The sequence below is a fragment of the Equus asinus genome, chromosome 20 (assembly GCF_041296235.1).
Source record: "Equus asinus isolate D_3611 breed Donkey chromosome 20, EquAss-T2T_v2, whole genome shotgun sequence".
Classification (NCBI taxonomy): domain Eukaryota; kingdom Metazoa; phylum Chordata; class Mammalia; order Perissodactyla; family Equidae; genus Equus; species Equus asinus.
The window spans coordinates 67,075,481-67,090,009 of record NC_091809.1 but is presented as its reverse complement, the minus strand read 5'-3'; positions in this window follow the sequence as shown (position 1 = coordinate 67,090,009).

Below are 14,529 nucleotides of genomic sequence, written 5' to 3'. Positions count from 1 at the left end.
ACCTAACCCAAGCTTATAAAAATTTGCTTCTATGTTTTTTCTAAAAGTTTTAGTTTTAGCTCTTACATTTAGGTCTATGATCCATTTTGGATTAATTTTTGTATATTGTGTGAGGGAGGGGTCCAGCTTCATTCTTTTGCATATGGCCATCCAGTTGTCCCAGCACCATTTATTGGAAGGAATATTTTTTCCCCATTGAATTGTCTTGGCACCCTTGTTGAAAATCAGTTGACCATAAATGTGACAAGATATTTTCACATATTGAGGTATATGGGGTGATTATTCAGGTTCAAACTGATTAGGCTTGAACTAAGGAAGCCTGACTTATGGCCTATCAAACATACATTGTGCATCTGTTTAACCGTTAAAGTGAGCAACGCACTCTCTTCAGATAAAATGCATACTTCTCCTTCTACGTCCTATTGGTAATGCCTAGATTAGTCCCTTTCATCGCAGTAGAGTCATGTTGATCTGCTAATTTGTAACTAAAAACCTCTTTGGAACTTCGATGAAATGTATCCTGGGCATGTTTAATATATGTTCTTTGTTCTAAAAAGATATAATTCTATATTGAAAACCACGTTTCTCCAGAATGCTTCCTAAGTGCTTCCCAGGTTATAATTCTCCCTCTGGCTCAAGAAAAACTCACCTTATTTCTCTTATCTATCGAATGGTTATTGGTTATTTTGCATCAATAAATGTAAGAGTTTATTTCTGAATTCTCAGTTCTATTCCATTCATCCATATGTCTATCTTTGTGGCAGTACCACAGCGTCTTACTAATTATTACTTTGTAGTAAGTTTTGAAATTGGGAAATGTGAGTCCTCCAACTTTGTTCTTTTTCAAGATTCTTTGGTTATTCTGAGTTTCCATATGAATTTTAGGGCTAGCTAGCGTAGTTCTGCAAAAAAATGCAGCTGAGATTTTGATAAGAATTGTGTTGGATCTGTAAATTCATTTGGTAGTATTGCCATTTTAACAATATTAGATCTTCCAATCCCTAAACGTGGAACACCTTTCCATTTGTCTAGGCCTTTAATTTAATGATGTTTTGTAGTTTTCAGTGTACAAGTCTTGTACTTCTACTAAGTTCATTCTTAAGTATTTTATTCTTTTTGATGCTAATGTAAATGAAATTGCTTTCTTAATTTTATTTTTGATTGTTCATTGCTAATGTTTAGAAATACAATTAGTTTTTGCTTATTGATCTTGTACTCTGCAACCTTGATGAATTCAATTATTAGTTCCAGTAGTCTATTAGCGGATTCCTTAGGATTTTCTATATACAAGACCATGTCATTTGTTAACAGCGATAGTTTGACTTCTTCCTTTCTAATCTAGAAGTCTTTTATTTCTTTTTCTTGCCTAATTGCCCAGCTGTAACCTCTAGTACAATGTAGAATAGAAGTGGAGAGAGTGGACACCCTTGTCCTGTTCCTGACCTTGGGGGGAAAGCCTTCAGTCTTTCACCATTAAGTGTGATGTTAACTGTGGGGTTTTGTACATGCTCTTTATCAGGTTGAGGAAGTTCCCTTCTATTTCTAGCTGTGTCGAACACTATTATAATGAAAGGGTGTTGGATTTTGTCAAATACTTTTTCTCTATTGAAGTGATCATGTGGGTTTTTTCTCTTTATTTTATTAATATGGTATATTACATCAATTAATTTTTAGAAGTGAAACCAATCCTGCACCCCTGGGGTAAATCCCACTTGACTATGGTGTGCAATACTTTGTACATGTTTCTAGAGTCTGCCAGTGCTCTTTCAACTGCTGCCTGCAGCTGCATCTCACAGGCCCTTTCTCTTCCTCAAAGCAAACTTCCTGTGGTGGTGCTGGGTCACATCTCTGATCTTAAACACCACTCAATGGCAAATGCTAACCTGTATGCTAAACACCATTGAACTGGATTCCTCAGGGGACCTCAGAGCTTCATGAGATCAGCCACAAAGACAGCTCAGGACAGGCAGTGGGAGGCTGCTGCTGTTTACTTCCAGTGTATGGGAGAAGCATGTTGGTGAATTGCCTGAGAGATTAGTGAGCTGATGTACCGGATCTATGACCATCCTATTTTCAAATAATTTGTAGTCTGGCATCTGACCACATGTCAAACTTTCAGCCTAGAAAACACGGCTTCTGTTGGTCATTATAGCGCAGCCATCCAGATCTCAAGCCCAGCTACAGCACCATTCTGAAGTGTGGACCCTAACAATGGCTACAATCTGGGGAAAAGTCTGGCTCAAAATAGACATTCCTCCACCTCAGACTCTCAATTTTCCTACTGGGTCCTGCTTTTTTGTTTTCTTTGCTTTTTAAACACTACGAAAAATTCAAGAGAAAAGACTCTGAAAACTGAGGGATGAAAATTGATTATGGCCAGTAGCCGGTGGCATATTAAGTGCCCTAATTACAGCACAGAGTCCAAAGTGTACTGGCAGTGAGGGAAAAATAGTAAATCATCTTGGAGCAAACTAATGGATGTAATCATAGAAGAAAAATAGCTTTAGGTTTGGAATTAAATCAAGCTGAGTCCTCTGAGTCTACGGCTTTCTGTGCTAAGCACCATTATTGTGTATTATTGTTATCTGCTAGATAAAGGCAGAAGGATACAAATCTGGAGTCTTCCATGGAATTTATGGGCCTTGAGGCCATAAACTGTCACCCCAGCTGTGTTGTCTCTTCACTCCTCTTGGCGTGTCCAAGAGGCTTGTTTTAGGTGGCATCTTTGAAGATAGCTTCATGTCTGGCCATAAAACGGTGTTTTGAATACACTTCTCCCCTCAACAGTCTGAACTGATCCTGCATGAAGGTTCTTGAATTAAAAGTCCAAATGGCTACAGAATGTTCAGAACTTTTCATGCCCATGAATAAACAAGCTCTCCCCAAGCCTTTCCCAGGGGCAGTGTGACGTGGGAAGTGGAGTCAGCAAAGCTGAAGTTTCAAGTTCCCCGCCTCTTCTAAGGTGGTGACCTTGGTAGATTTACCTAAATTAGAGACTCAACTTCTGTTTTCTTCCCTGTAAGGTTAAACTTGCCTCTCTGAGTTGTTGTGATGATTAAATGAATGTACGTAAGACACTTAGCAAGGAGCCTGGACACACAGGAGGTGCTCGTAAACGTTGATTCGCTTCCTTTTCTCCTTCAGTTGAGGCAAGAATGTTCTGCAGCTATAGACCCAAAAAAGAGTCAACAGCACATGGTGGCTAAGGGGCTGTAGCCACGAAACTGGCACGGCCATGTCATGGAGAAGTCAAGAGCTGGGAAGCCTGAGTTTCAGTCCTGGCTCTGTTACTTACTAACTACGTGGCGTAATGCGGGTCACCTAACCCCTCTGAGCCTCGATGTCATTTTAATAAAAGTGATGATTATAGCATCTCAAATTGAGGATCTTCTTTGCTTGAGTTGCTTTGATACCTATACAGATAGTCCCTGACTTACGATTTTTTGACTTTATGATGTTGTGAAAGCAATATGCATTCAGTAGAAACTGCACTTTGAATTTTGAATTGTGATCTTTTCCCAGGCTAGTGACTTGCTGTTCAATACTCTCTTGTGATGCTGGGCAGTGGGAGTGAGCCACAGCTCCTGGTCAGCCCTGCGATTGTGAGGGTAAACAACTGATACACTTACAACCATTCTGTCCCCAGACAACCATTTTGTTTTTCACTTTCAGTACAGTACTCAATAAATTACATGAGATATTCAACACTTTATTATAAAATAGGCTTTATGTTAGATGATTTTGCCCGCTATAGGCTAATGTGAGTGTTCTGAGCACATTTCAGGTAGGCTAGGCTAAGCGATGGCATTTGGTAAGTTAGGTGTATTAAATGCTTTTCTGACTTATGTTTTCAACTGAGGATGAGTTTATCAGGAGGTAACCTCATTGTAAGTTGAGGAAGATCTATATATGTGGGTTTGAGCTTCACATTTGGGTCAATCAAATGTTCCAATCTTTTGCTTCCCCATCTCTTCTCTGTCCAGAGTGCTCCTTGCACTCCTCTGCCAGGATGACAAGGGCATGGGGATGATGGGATGGTGACCACAAGCCCTTTGGTTGTGGCACTGTGACTCATTCCACACACTGTCGTGATTACCAGCATGGGATCTGGGTCAGTCACATCTCCACCAAATCTGGGCTCTATCGCTTACAGTCGGTGACCTTGGTAAATGACTTTATCTCTGAATCTTCATTTCCTCATCTATAAAAGAGACTAATGATATCTAATACTTGCTTCACGGGGTTGTGGTGAACTTTAACATTGGCTAATATTTATTAAGCACTTAATCCGTGCTGGGCATATGTTAAGTGCTTCACATGAGTTTCCTCACCTAATTCTCACAACAACTCTATGAGACTGATACTATTATTACCATTTCCATTTTATAGATGAGGAAACTGAGGTTCCAAGGGTAATTAATCTTGTTCAAGGTCACTTAGCTATTTTGTGACAAAGAAGGATCAACGTCTGCATCTTTCTGACTCCAGAGGTGACCTCTTACTTGGATAATGTGTAAAGCACTGAGAACACAGTAGCACTCAAAATAATCTATTGACTATGATAAATAGACTAGATGGAGTGTGGTGAGATTGAGATTTCTTTAGCTTTGGGAGATGACCAAATACCGAAGATAGAAGTCAGAGACCCGGCTCGATCCCTGTCACTCTCTCTTGCTGTATTTATTCTCCTAGTGATCATCCCATGCTCCGTGGAAAGAGAGAAGGCCATCTGCAGCAACACAGCTGCTTCCTCGAACAGACTGCCTTTGACCAGCTCTCTGAGGGCTGAATAAAAGAAGCAATAAGCGAGTAAAGGAAAATAGCTCATCAGACCCTACTGGAGAGAGGTGATTGTATGAGGTTGAGCTGAAAGAGATAGAGGAAGAGTTCAGCTTATGGCTAATGTTGGGTTTCCACCCACTGCCTATGGAATGGGGTTGGGCCTAATGAAGGTTTGCAAAGGGTCTTTGAAATTCCTGAGATGAAAGACTGTGCCCCATTTTTCAAGGAGCTTTGGTAGTTCTCATTGATCTGTTTGTCTGCTATTGGGGATGGAGGGCAATTAAATGATCTGTGAACATCAAAGCTGCGTTACACCATTTTGTATCCTCACTGCCTAACTCAGTGTCCCCTGCGTATAATGGGAGCTCTGTAAATGTCTGTTTTCATTATTGAAGATGGGGGTCATCTGGCTTTCCAGACTGGCTCTGGTTGTCTACATTCAGCCAAGCCCCTCTTCTGTTAATTGGGTATGCAGTTATGAGATGCTATACATGTTTATGTGGGGAGTGGTGGAGGGATGGAGGTGGTGAAGGGAGATGAATGGAACATTCTTCTTTTTATTCTTCTTTATGCCAATCAGAGTATATAATGGTCAATGCATGGGAGTTCCTGGCACTAGGACCGTGTGTGCATGTTGGTCTTGGGGTGTGCAATAAAAACCAAATGCAGAGCAGCAATAAAATTCCCAGCTCTCAAGAAATCAGAATTCACTGCTACAGTGAAAATTCTCTTGTGAAACTGAGCTAGGCGTTTGGGACAAAGTTGTCGTCTCAAGAAACCAGGCCTGGGAATGGGTCTGTACCTCTGAGGCAACGCCTGAAGGGCTTCCTTGCACCTCTCAGAAGCCACGGCACTTACACACCTAAGGTAGGTCTTGGGTTAGAGTAATCCTAATTTTTTCTTTAACTGTTTCCTCTGGATGAGCAATGTCATTGTTGATAAAGAATCCTGCGTGTCTCAGGCCTCCATTTCTGGCAGTTCTCAGATTTTTCTTTGTCATGAACCTTGGTGAGCTCTCCATTGTCCTTAGTTTGCCTCTTGGGTTGTCAGGCTGCCCAGCGTTTCCTCAAGATTTCAGATGAGATGCTGTGTTCAGTCAAGTGAGGTGGCCCGACTGGTTGGGTGTAAAGATGTGGGGCTACAAGTGATCCCTGCCCACTTGGGAAGTCATGGAATAGTCTCTGAATTTTTCCCGGAAGACCTACACCACCAGCCAATATGATAAACTGATTCATGCAAATGACATCCTTGTATGGTGGGCAGAGCCCTTGATTTTAAATGAGAAGACTTGTGTGTCAATAATGGCCTGGCTACTTACAAAGCCACGGTGAACTGACCGCCTCTCTGCACCTCACTTTCTTCACTTAGTGACATGGGTATATTAATATCACTATCTGTTTCCACAAGCTGTTTTGGGGATCAATGGGATGATGAATGTGGATGGAAAGGGGCCACGTGGAGTAAGGGATTTGTGAAATGTTGGGCAACGCTTAGAGGACTAACCGAGGTGCCAGCACATGTCTATGTTTTAATTATGTTTTCTGGAGAAAATACTCTTTCCTTCATTATCTAACTCAGAGGAACTCCATTTTAGGTGACTCTCAAATCACATAGGTAAGAACCCAGTGCCTAGAATAACAGGTGGCACACAGGCTGTCAAACATTGGTTGACTGGGTGACAGAATAACTGGGTGTGGAATGGAATGTGATAAGTAGATACCTTCAATCCCACAACTAGAAGGACCTGCAACTAAGATATACAACTGTGTACAGGGGGGTTTGGGGAGATAAAGCAGAAAAAAAAAAAAATGAAGATTGGCAACAGTTGTTAGCCCAGGCACCAAAAAAAAAAAAAAAAAAAGTAGATACCTTCTGGGTATTGTGGGGAGCATTTATTTACTGGCCTTAAAAGCATACTTTTAAGTTTAGGAGCTCAGATACCACAAAAAATAAATAGGGGAAGCTCTAGATTGCTCAAAAGAGAATTAAAAAAAATAATGCATTATGTATTACAGATTACAAACCCAGTATAGTTTCTTGTCATTTCAAAATGACCGAGTGTATGAGTTATTAAACTCTTGTCTCCCAGCTTCAAGTCTACTCTTCTATGCTGGGCTCTGGGGCTGGGAACTCTGCAAATCACCTTTCTTTTTGGCCAGCTGTTCCCTGGTAGCGCCAGTAGGGGGCACTACAGGAAGGCTGGAGGAGGAAAAAGGGACAGACATGGCTCTATGTGTTTGCTTCTGGTGCCTCTCAGCATCACCACAGCAATGCTGCTTCATCACCTAAGCTGGGCCAGTGTGTGCCAGTAGCAGCAGGTGAAACCAATTTGCAGTTTTCCCAACAGTTGCAGAATCAGCATCATGGCAACACTCCTCCCTGTGTGACCTGGGCCATGAGCTCCAGTTGGCCCCTGCCTCCTCCTCAGAGATCTGGATCCCATCCCCATCTCACCTCTCCTCCAAGCTTCTAGGTCTTAATCATTCCAACCTCTTCCCTTTGTTTCCCTAGCCCCAGGGATGGGAACTGCATCCTGACTTGCTACTGCATCTCTGTATTGCCACCTAAGACATATGATACCCTAAAGTTCTCTTTTTGCCTTTTCAGTTCTCCCCAAACCTAGCTAACCATTCTTTATATTAAATTGTCTCTGTTCAGATAACTAGTGTGATGGTTGGTGTGGTGTGGACTGCCCTCTGACAGATACCCTGAGTCTTAGGAAACCCTGAGAGGTCTACAGAAAAGTCAGTCCTTTTGTAGGGGTTGGTGGGTACTCTCTGGGCAACCACCTTTCTGGAAGGGAGGCACGGGGTGCAAGGAGCAGTTAGATATATGAAGAGGCACTGTTTGTTCTAGACACTTGGAGAGGGCCAGGGGGTGATCTTTCAGTGGAGGATAGAATTACAAATATCTCTTTCCTTGTCTTTAGAAATTTTTCTCTAGGATTTTTAAAATAAAAAGCTGGAAGAAACTTTAAGGACCACTTAGCTCAATCTCCTCATTTTGTAGGTGAAGATACTAAGGTCCAGAGAGGTTGATATTTGCTTGAGTTTGGTTAATTAAAGCCACAGTGTGGACTGGAGCTCATGTCTGTTGATGCTTTTGTCACCTGTGCATTCATCACTACATCATGATGTACTTTGACTATAAACTCACCTTGGCCCTGCGTGGACTGGTTCCAAATCACATGGGTCTCAGATACGTGTGGGCCATGTCAGAGTGCCAGGGAGTGGTACCTTCTGGGGTTAATTTTGCATAGGATTTGGCTCTTCAGGGCTGTATTGTGACATATGCCCCGTATTTTTTCTGGAAACCTCACATCTTAGATGCCACTGAGAAATGACATGATGATTATGTGGAGGATATATAAGTTTGCTTTGCCGGCTTCTTGCCTTCTGAATGTTGGCGTCCCCCAGCCTCAGGCTTTGAACCTGTCCTTTAGCTACACTCACTTTCTGGGTGATCTCACCTAGCCCTGACTTTAAGTTCATTCTATATTCCGGATTTATATCTTCAGTCTCGACTTTTACCCTACTTTCCAGACACAGATGACCAACAATCTATGTGTCATCTCTCCAGGCATGCCAGTGGAAACTCAGACTTGACATGCCTGAAACCAAACTTTTCATCTTTCTTCCAATTCCTAGGCCAGCTTCTCCCTCAGCGTTCTCCATCTCTGTAAATGGTACCACAATTCACCTAGCTGCTGTTCACGTCAAAAAGCCTTGGAATTATCCTTGATTTTTCTCTTTCTTTCGCTTCAACATATAATTAATCTGCAAACACTGTGGGTTCCGCCTTCAAAATATATCCTGAATCTAACTTCTCACTTCCTCCATTGCTCCACCCTACCCTTACCCAGGTGACTTTAGTGGTCTTCTGCTTGGTCTCATGTGTCCACTCTTGCCATCTTTCATTCTACTCTCCACATAAGAGCCAAACTGGACTTTTAAAACTTAAATCAAGAACTAGAAACAAACATGGCGAGCCCTGTGATCACTCCAGCTTGCTGCTTGGAAGTACTTTCCAGACTGTAGTGCTGGGATGGAGAATCCAAGGAGAACATGGTAGCCTGCCTGATCTGAGGGGAGACTGGAGTTTGGGGAGGCTGAGGCAGCTAAAATTCGCAAAGCAGAGTAATGCAGAGAAGGAGGGAGCCATATAGAGAAAGAAATCTGAGGGGTCTCCTTGAATCATCTAACTCATCTCCTGCCTCTGATCTTGTTCCTTATAATCAGCTCTGGACTCTCCAGCTAGTGTGCGCAAAACTGATCACTTCACTCTCTCTTCTTACAACTATTCTGTCTTCAGAATAAAGCCTGAAGTCCTTAACGTCACAGAGCAGAGAATAGCATTGCACTGTGTGTATTTTCTGCATTGCCAGCTGGCTGAAATGCTGGGAAACCAGAGTAAAAGCTCCCCTATTGAGTCTGGCTTGCCATTCTCTGTAGTCCTTGAAGCTGGCCTCACTAGGTCAGAGGGGAAGAATGCCAGGCCAACGAGAACAGCACAATGCAGTAAGTGTCATCATAAAAGACAACACTGGATGTTCTGTAGGAAGCAAAAAAAAGATGCTTGCCTATGCTTGGAGTGGCAGGAGGAGGTCAGGGGAAATGATACTTAGGTTGAATCTTCAGGGATGAATAGGAGTTTTGCATGTGGTCAAGGTAAGAAAGGATATTCTAGGCTAAGCACAGCAGGGCACCGGTGCAGAGAGGTCAGATGATAAAGGGTTTGATGTGTCAGGTACATGAGTCTGGGTATATTCTGGCAGAGGAATCACTGGAGGGTTTTAGAATCAGATTTGTGTGTTGAAAGGTAACTTTGGCAATAATGTGTGGGATGGATTTAAGTGGAGACTGGAGGCAGGAAACAGTGAAGAGACCACTGCAATAGTCCAGGCAAGAGATAACGGGGGGTAGAAATAATACCACTTGCTAACATTGATTCAGAGCTTACTATGCTCCAGGCACATAGTAGGTTCCCGTTTTATCTCATTTTATCCTAACAATGTTCCTGTGAGGTGGGGAAACTGAGGCAGTTTGCCCAGGGTCACACAGTCAGTGGTGAAGCTGAGATAGAAACCCAGGTATGGGCCCCAGACCTCGTGTTCCACAGCAGAGGGGGAGGGACTCTAGAGTCTTTTAGGATATTAAGTAATTAAGGGATAAGTTCCCATTTTCCTCCCAGAACACTCTAACTTAGGGCTCTCGATTGGCTTGGGGGAGGGTCACCAGAGGCCAACCCGACTTCGCCGGGCACAGAGGATGTGAGTCAGGCCCTCCGGGCTGGCGGCTGGGCAGGTCCGTGTTTCCTTTGAGCTTTGCTTGCTTTGTCTCTGCCTCGTCACACAAGGCCTGGGTTTGAATTATGAGAGTGACTGGGGCAGGCTGGTGTCAGCATGATGTGTGACAAACACTCACTCCAAATTGGAAGGATGCTCCTAGGGGCTAAGTGTAGGGCACATGTGGCTCAGCAGAAGGTCCAGAAAATGCTAGCATTCAGACTTTTATCAGCAGCCTCTGTCAGGGAAAGCAGATGCCTTTGGTTTCTGGGAAGGACTAAATGAGAAAGAAAGGAAGTCCCAACATTCTCCACTCATCATTGAGGTAGATTTTGAAGACCAAGGCGACAAAAAGTGTTGAAGTTTGTATTTCCCAGATTATTTCTACCTGATAGAAATGTTAGTTAATTTTAAGCTTTAAATTGGGACACACTCGTCATCTGTTAATGATGGCTGGGTTAACACGCTTCTTTCGCCACAGCAGACTTGTTTCTGCTCCACTGGCAGTTGGATGACGTACAAGCAGAGCAAGCAGGAAGCCTTGCTCCTTGAGAATCACCGTACGTATCTGAGAAAACTCCGGCAGCTCTGGTGTCCACACAACTGGCTTGCAAGTCTCTTTGATGTGACGACGTTCACAGGGGCCTTGAACCTACTGAACTCTCTGTGTCTTGCAGTCTACCACCCCCCATGTTAAATAAAAAGGTTTAAAAATTTAAGCAAAAATTAAATAGTTAAATATAAAAATTTCAAAAAGTGTCATTGGCAGCATTTTCACTGTGTTTAAACCTGTAGATCTCAAAGAATCACTTCTTCACTTCCTTTAGGTCTCTGATCAAAGACGCCTTATCTGAGAGGTCTTCCTGACCCCTGGATAGAGTCACCAACATTTCTTTGCCTGTCCACACCATTACTCCCAACCCAGTTTCCTTGATTTGTTTTTCTCAACACTTATCAGCACCCAATAAATATACTGTTTATCATCCACTTCTCCTTACCAACAAAAAGCTCCATGTGGGGAGGGACTTTATTTTGTTCACTAGTCTATCCTCAGTATCTAGATAAGTTCTTGGCACATAGTGGACGCTCAACAAATATTTATGGAATGACTGAATAAATAATTCCAAGCCAACTTCTAATTATGTCAGTCTAATGCGTGTTCGGAGTTCATGCTGATCTTCAAGCTGCACATTCTAAGGCTTCCCATTTCATTCATCCTCCTCCTATCTGGCCGGGGGCTACACATTTGCAGTTGTATGCTGCTCACACCTGGCAGGATTTTCTTTGATTTTGAGAAGCATTCCTGTGGCCAAGGCCTCAGCCATTAGAATGGGCAACATTATCCTTTTCTTAACATTTTTTTAAGGATTTTTTATTTGTTTTTTCATTTTTCCTTCTTCTCCCCAAGGCCCCCCGGTAAATAGTTGTATATTTTATTTGTGGGTCCTTCTGGTTGTGGGTACTTCTCAGAATGGCATGATGAGCGGTGCTATGTCCACATCCAGGATTCCAACCAGCAAAACCGTGGGCCACCAAAGTAGAGCGTGAGAACTAAACTGCTATGCCACGTGGCTGGCCTCTCTTATCATTTTTAACCTCCTTTTGTAAATCCCTACTTTTCTTTCAATTGTAAGGATGCTTCTCTTAATAATCTTCGTAAATTCTTAAAACTATCTGAGCATAGCAATGTGCCCCAACAAAATGTCCAAGGGCAAATGACTGCTCATACCAAGTGCTGGGCAAGGGCACTTTGGCTCCAGAGTTCGGCTTTGTTTTTGTGTGAAAGTTCATATATCGTAAGTTCGCAAATAGAAGAGCTTCTCTACTCCCAGGTGTGCATAACGTTGTGCACTGTCCCAGTCACCTGGCCTCCTTCGTGTGCCTCTCAGAGGCCCTGAGAAGCCCTGCTTCCTCCCTTTGCACCTGCTCTTCCCTCAGCCTGGAGTGGCCTCTCCTTTCCACTTGTCTGGCTGAACTCTTCTCCTCCCGAGGCCTCCCTTACTGCTCCCGCCAGCAGCACGATGCCCTCTGGTTCTTTCCTCTGTACTGCTCTTATCTCTTCAACGAGGCTATAAGCAGGGAAGGAACCCTTGAACTTGGAGTCAAAAGTTCAGCTTCAAGGCTCATATCTGCTTCATCTTGGGCAGCCACCTCTGAGCCTCAGTTTCCTCCTGGGTGAAATGGTGATAACCATCTGTCCCTGGACAATGTGACTGTCTGAGGGCCGGGTACAATCATGTTGGAAAAGAGCTTTGGAAATGATTCAGCCTATGCAAAGATCCCAGACACTGTCATTATAGGACGTTTCTGTGTTATGCTTGTAAAGGAAAAAACACTCATTGTTTTCCTTACCCTGCTACATACAATACTCTGAACACTTCTGTCCACTGGTTACCAAATGAGTGGGCGTTTTTGCCACACCAGGCAATTCTGTGACACCAGCTGTGCATCCTACAATTTAACTCAATTCTGACACTACCTGGAGATAGCATCAGATCCCACAGGTTAAGGGCTCCGGCCCACAAGACTGCCCCTCCCCTTGTTACCTGTGCTTCTGACTACCTGCTATGAGTCAGAGGTGCCCACGACCCCTTCTCTGGTTGCATTAATTTGCAAGATCAGCTCACAGAACTCAGGAAGCCAGTTTACTTACTATTACCAGTTTATTATAAAAGAATGTAACTCAGGAACAGCTAGACGGAAGAGATGCGCAGGGCAAGGTACGGGGAAGAGGTGCAGAGCTTCCAAGCCCTCGCTGGGCGCACCGCTCTCCCAGCACCTCCTTGTGTTTACCAACCGGAAGCTCTGTGAACCCTGTCCTTTAGGGTCTTTATGGAGGCCTCAATGCATAGGCATGATTGATTAAATCATTGGCCATTGGTGACTGAACTCAACCTCCAGCCCCTCTTCCCTCCCTGGAGGTGGAGGTGTGAGCGGGGGCTCAAAGTTCCAATCCTCTAATCCTGGTTGGTTCCCCTGGCAACCAGCCCCCATCCTGGGAGCTTTCCAAAAGTCACCTCATTAATGCAAACTCAGGTGTGGTTTGAAAGGGGCTTGTGATTAATAATAAAAAAACACCTTTATCTCTCTTATCACTTAGGAAATTCCAAGGGTTTCAGGAAGGCTGTGCCAGAAATGGAGGAAGACCAAAACATCTATTTCTTATTATAAATCATAATATCACAATGCTGCATCTGGAACAGCGTGGCCCATACTGAGAACTTCATTTAAATCCCAGCTGATGGGTGGTGGTGAGGAGCAGAGAACATTTTGACTACAGTTGCAAAATGAAACTCTGCTCAGAATTGGCTTTATTTCCTTTTGGGAACTTCCATGTCTGGGCCAGGGTAATGAAAGAGAGGAAGAGAAAAAGAAGGAAGCTGAGTTTTTGAAGAGCCGTGCATTCAGTCTGTATAAACTGCTTTGTATAATTACAATTCCTGAGCCCCTTTGCAGATTTGGAACATTCACTCATTCATTCGCTAAACATTTGGTGACAGCCTATTATGCTCTGGGCACTGGGGAGACAGATGAATAAGGTGATCTTGCATCACAGCCGGGTCGAGGGATCCCGACATGCATGTGGACAGCAAGATGGGTGCAGGGACGGATATACATTCAGGGAGTGGAGGGGGAACCTAGTTCAAACCAGAGGCATGCAACAAATCAATTATTCTCAGAATATTGTTTGTATGGAGGGTAAAAGGGTACGGGGGCATGTGACAGCGTGTAGTAGGGCAAGAAAACACCCAGTACAAAGGAACCCATCAGACTCTGCTGTTGGATTCCTGAACCCATATTCTTGGTCACTTTAAGGCTGAAGTGCCTTTTTATCAGGGGTCAGGTGGCATGGCACTTGTCTCTGTGACAAATGTTATTTCTTTAGACCCCCTCTCAGCATACTGCCTTGGAGGAAAAGGCCAAATCTGTGGATAAGGCCACTGCTCACTACAGAGAGGCAATGATACTCAGACACAGGAATAGCCAGCTGAGTTTGTCTCCAATATGGGTGATTTGGGGGTTAGCTAGACTGCTGCTTGGCTAGGTTCGGAGGCTAAAAGGCTTTTAGTCAAGGAAAGCCATTTTCCTCTTTTTCTTTTCTTTTTAAATAACAATAAATTTCATAAAATTGTAAATTTAAAACAAATTAGTTTTTAATAAATAATAAAAATGAGCACTGGGTGTGCCCATTGCTACTAGGGTCTCATTGCTTCTAGCTCTCAGCAAACAGAGCTAGGAAATAGATGTCTGTATAATAACCCACGCCTATACAGACACATCTGCATTTTGGTGACTATCCATCTGTATCCATATTAAGCCAAAAATGAGTTTATAGTGATGTTCTTGACTTTAATCCAGGACTACATGGATTTTCTAGCCCTGCCTCCTTGCCTATCTGTAACTTCTTTCTCCAATAGTGAGAAACCTGGCCCCCACCATCCACCATTCAACCCCATGATACA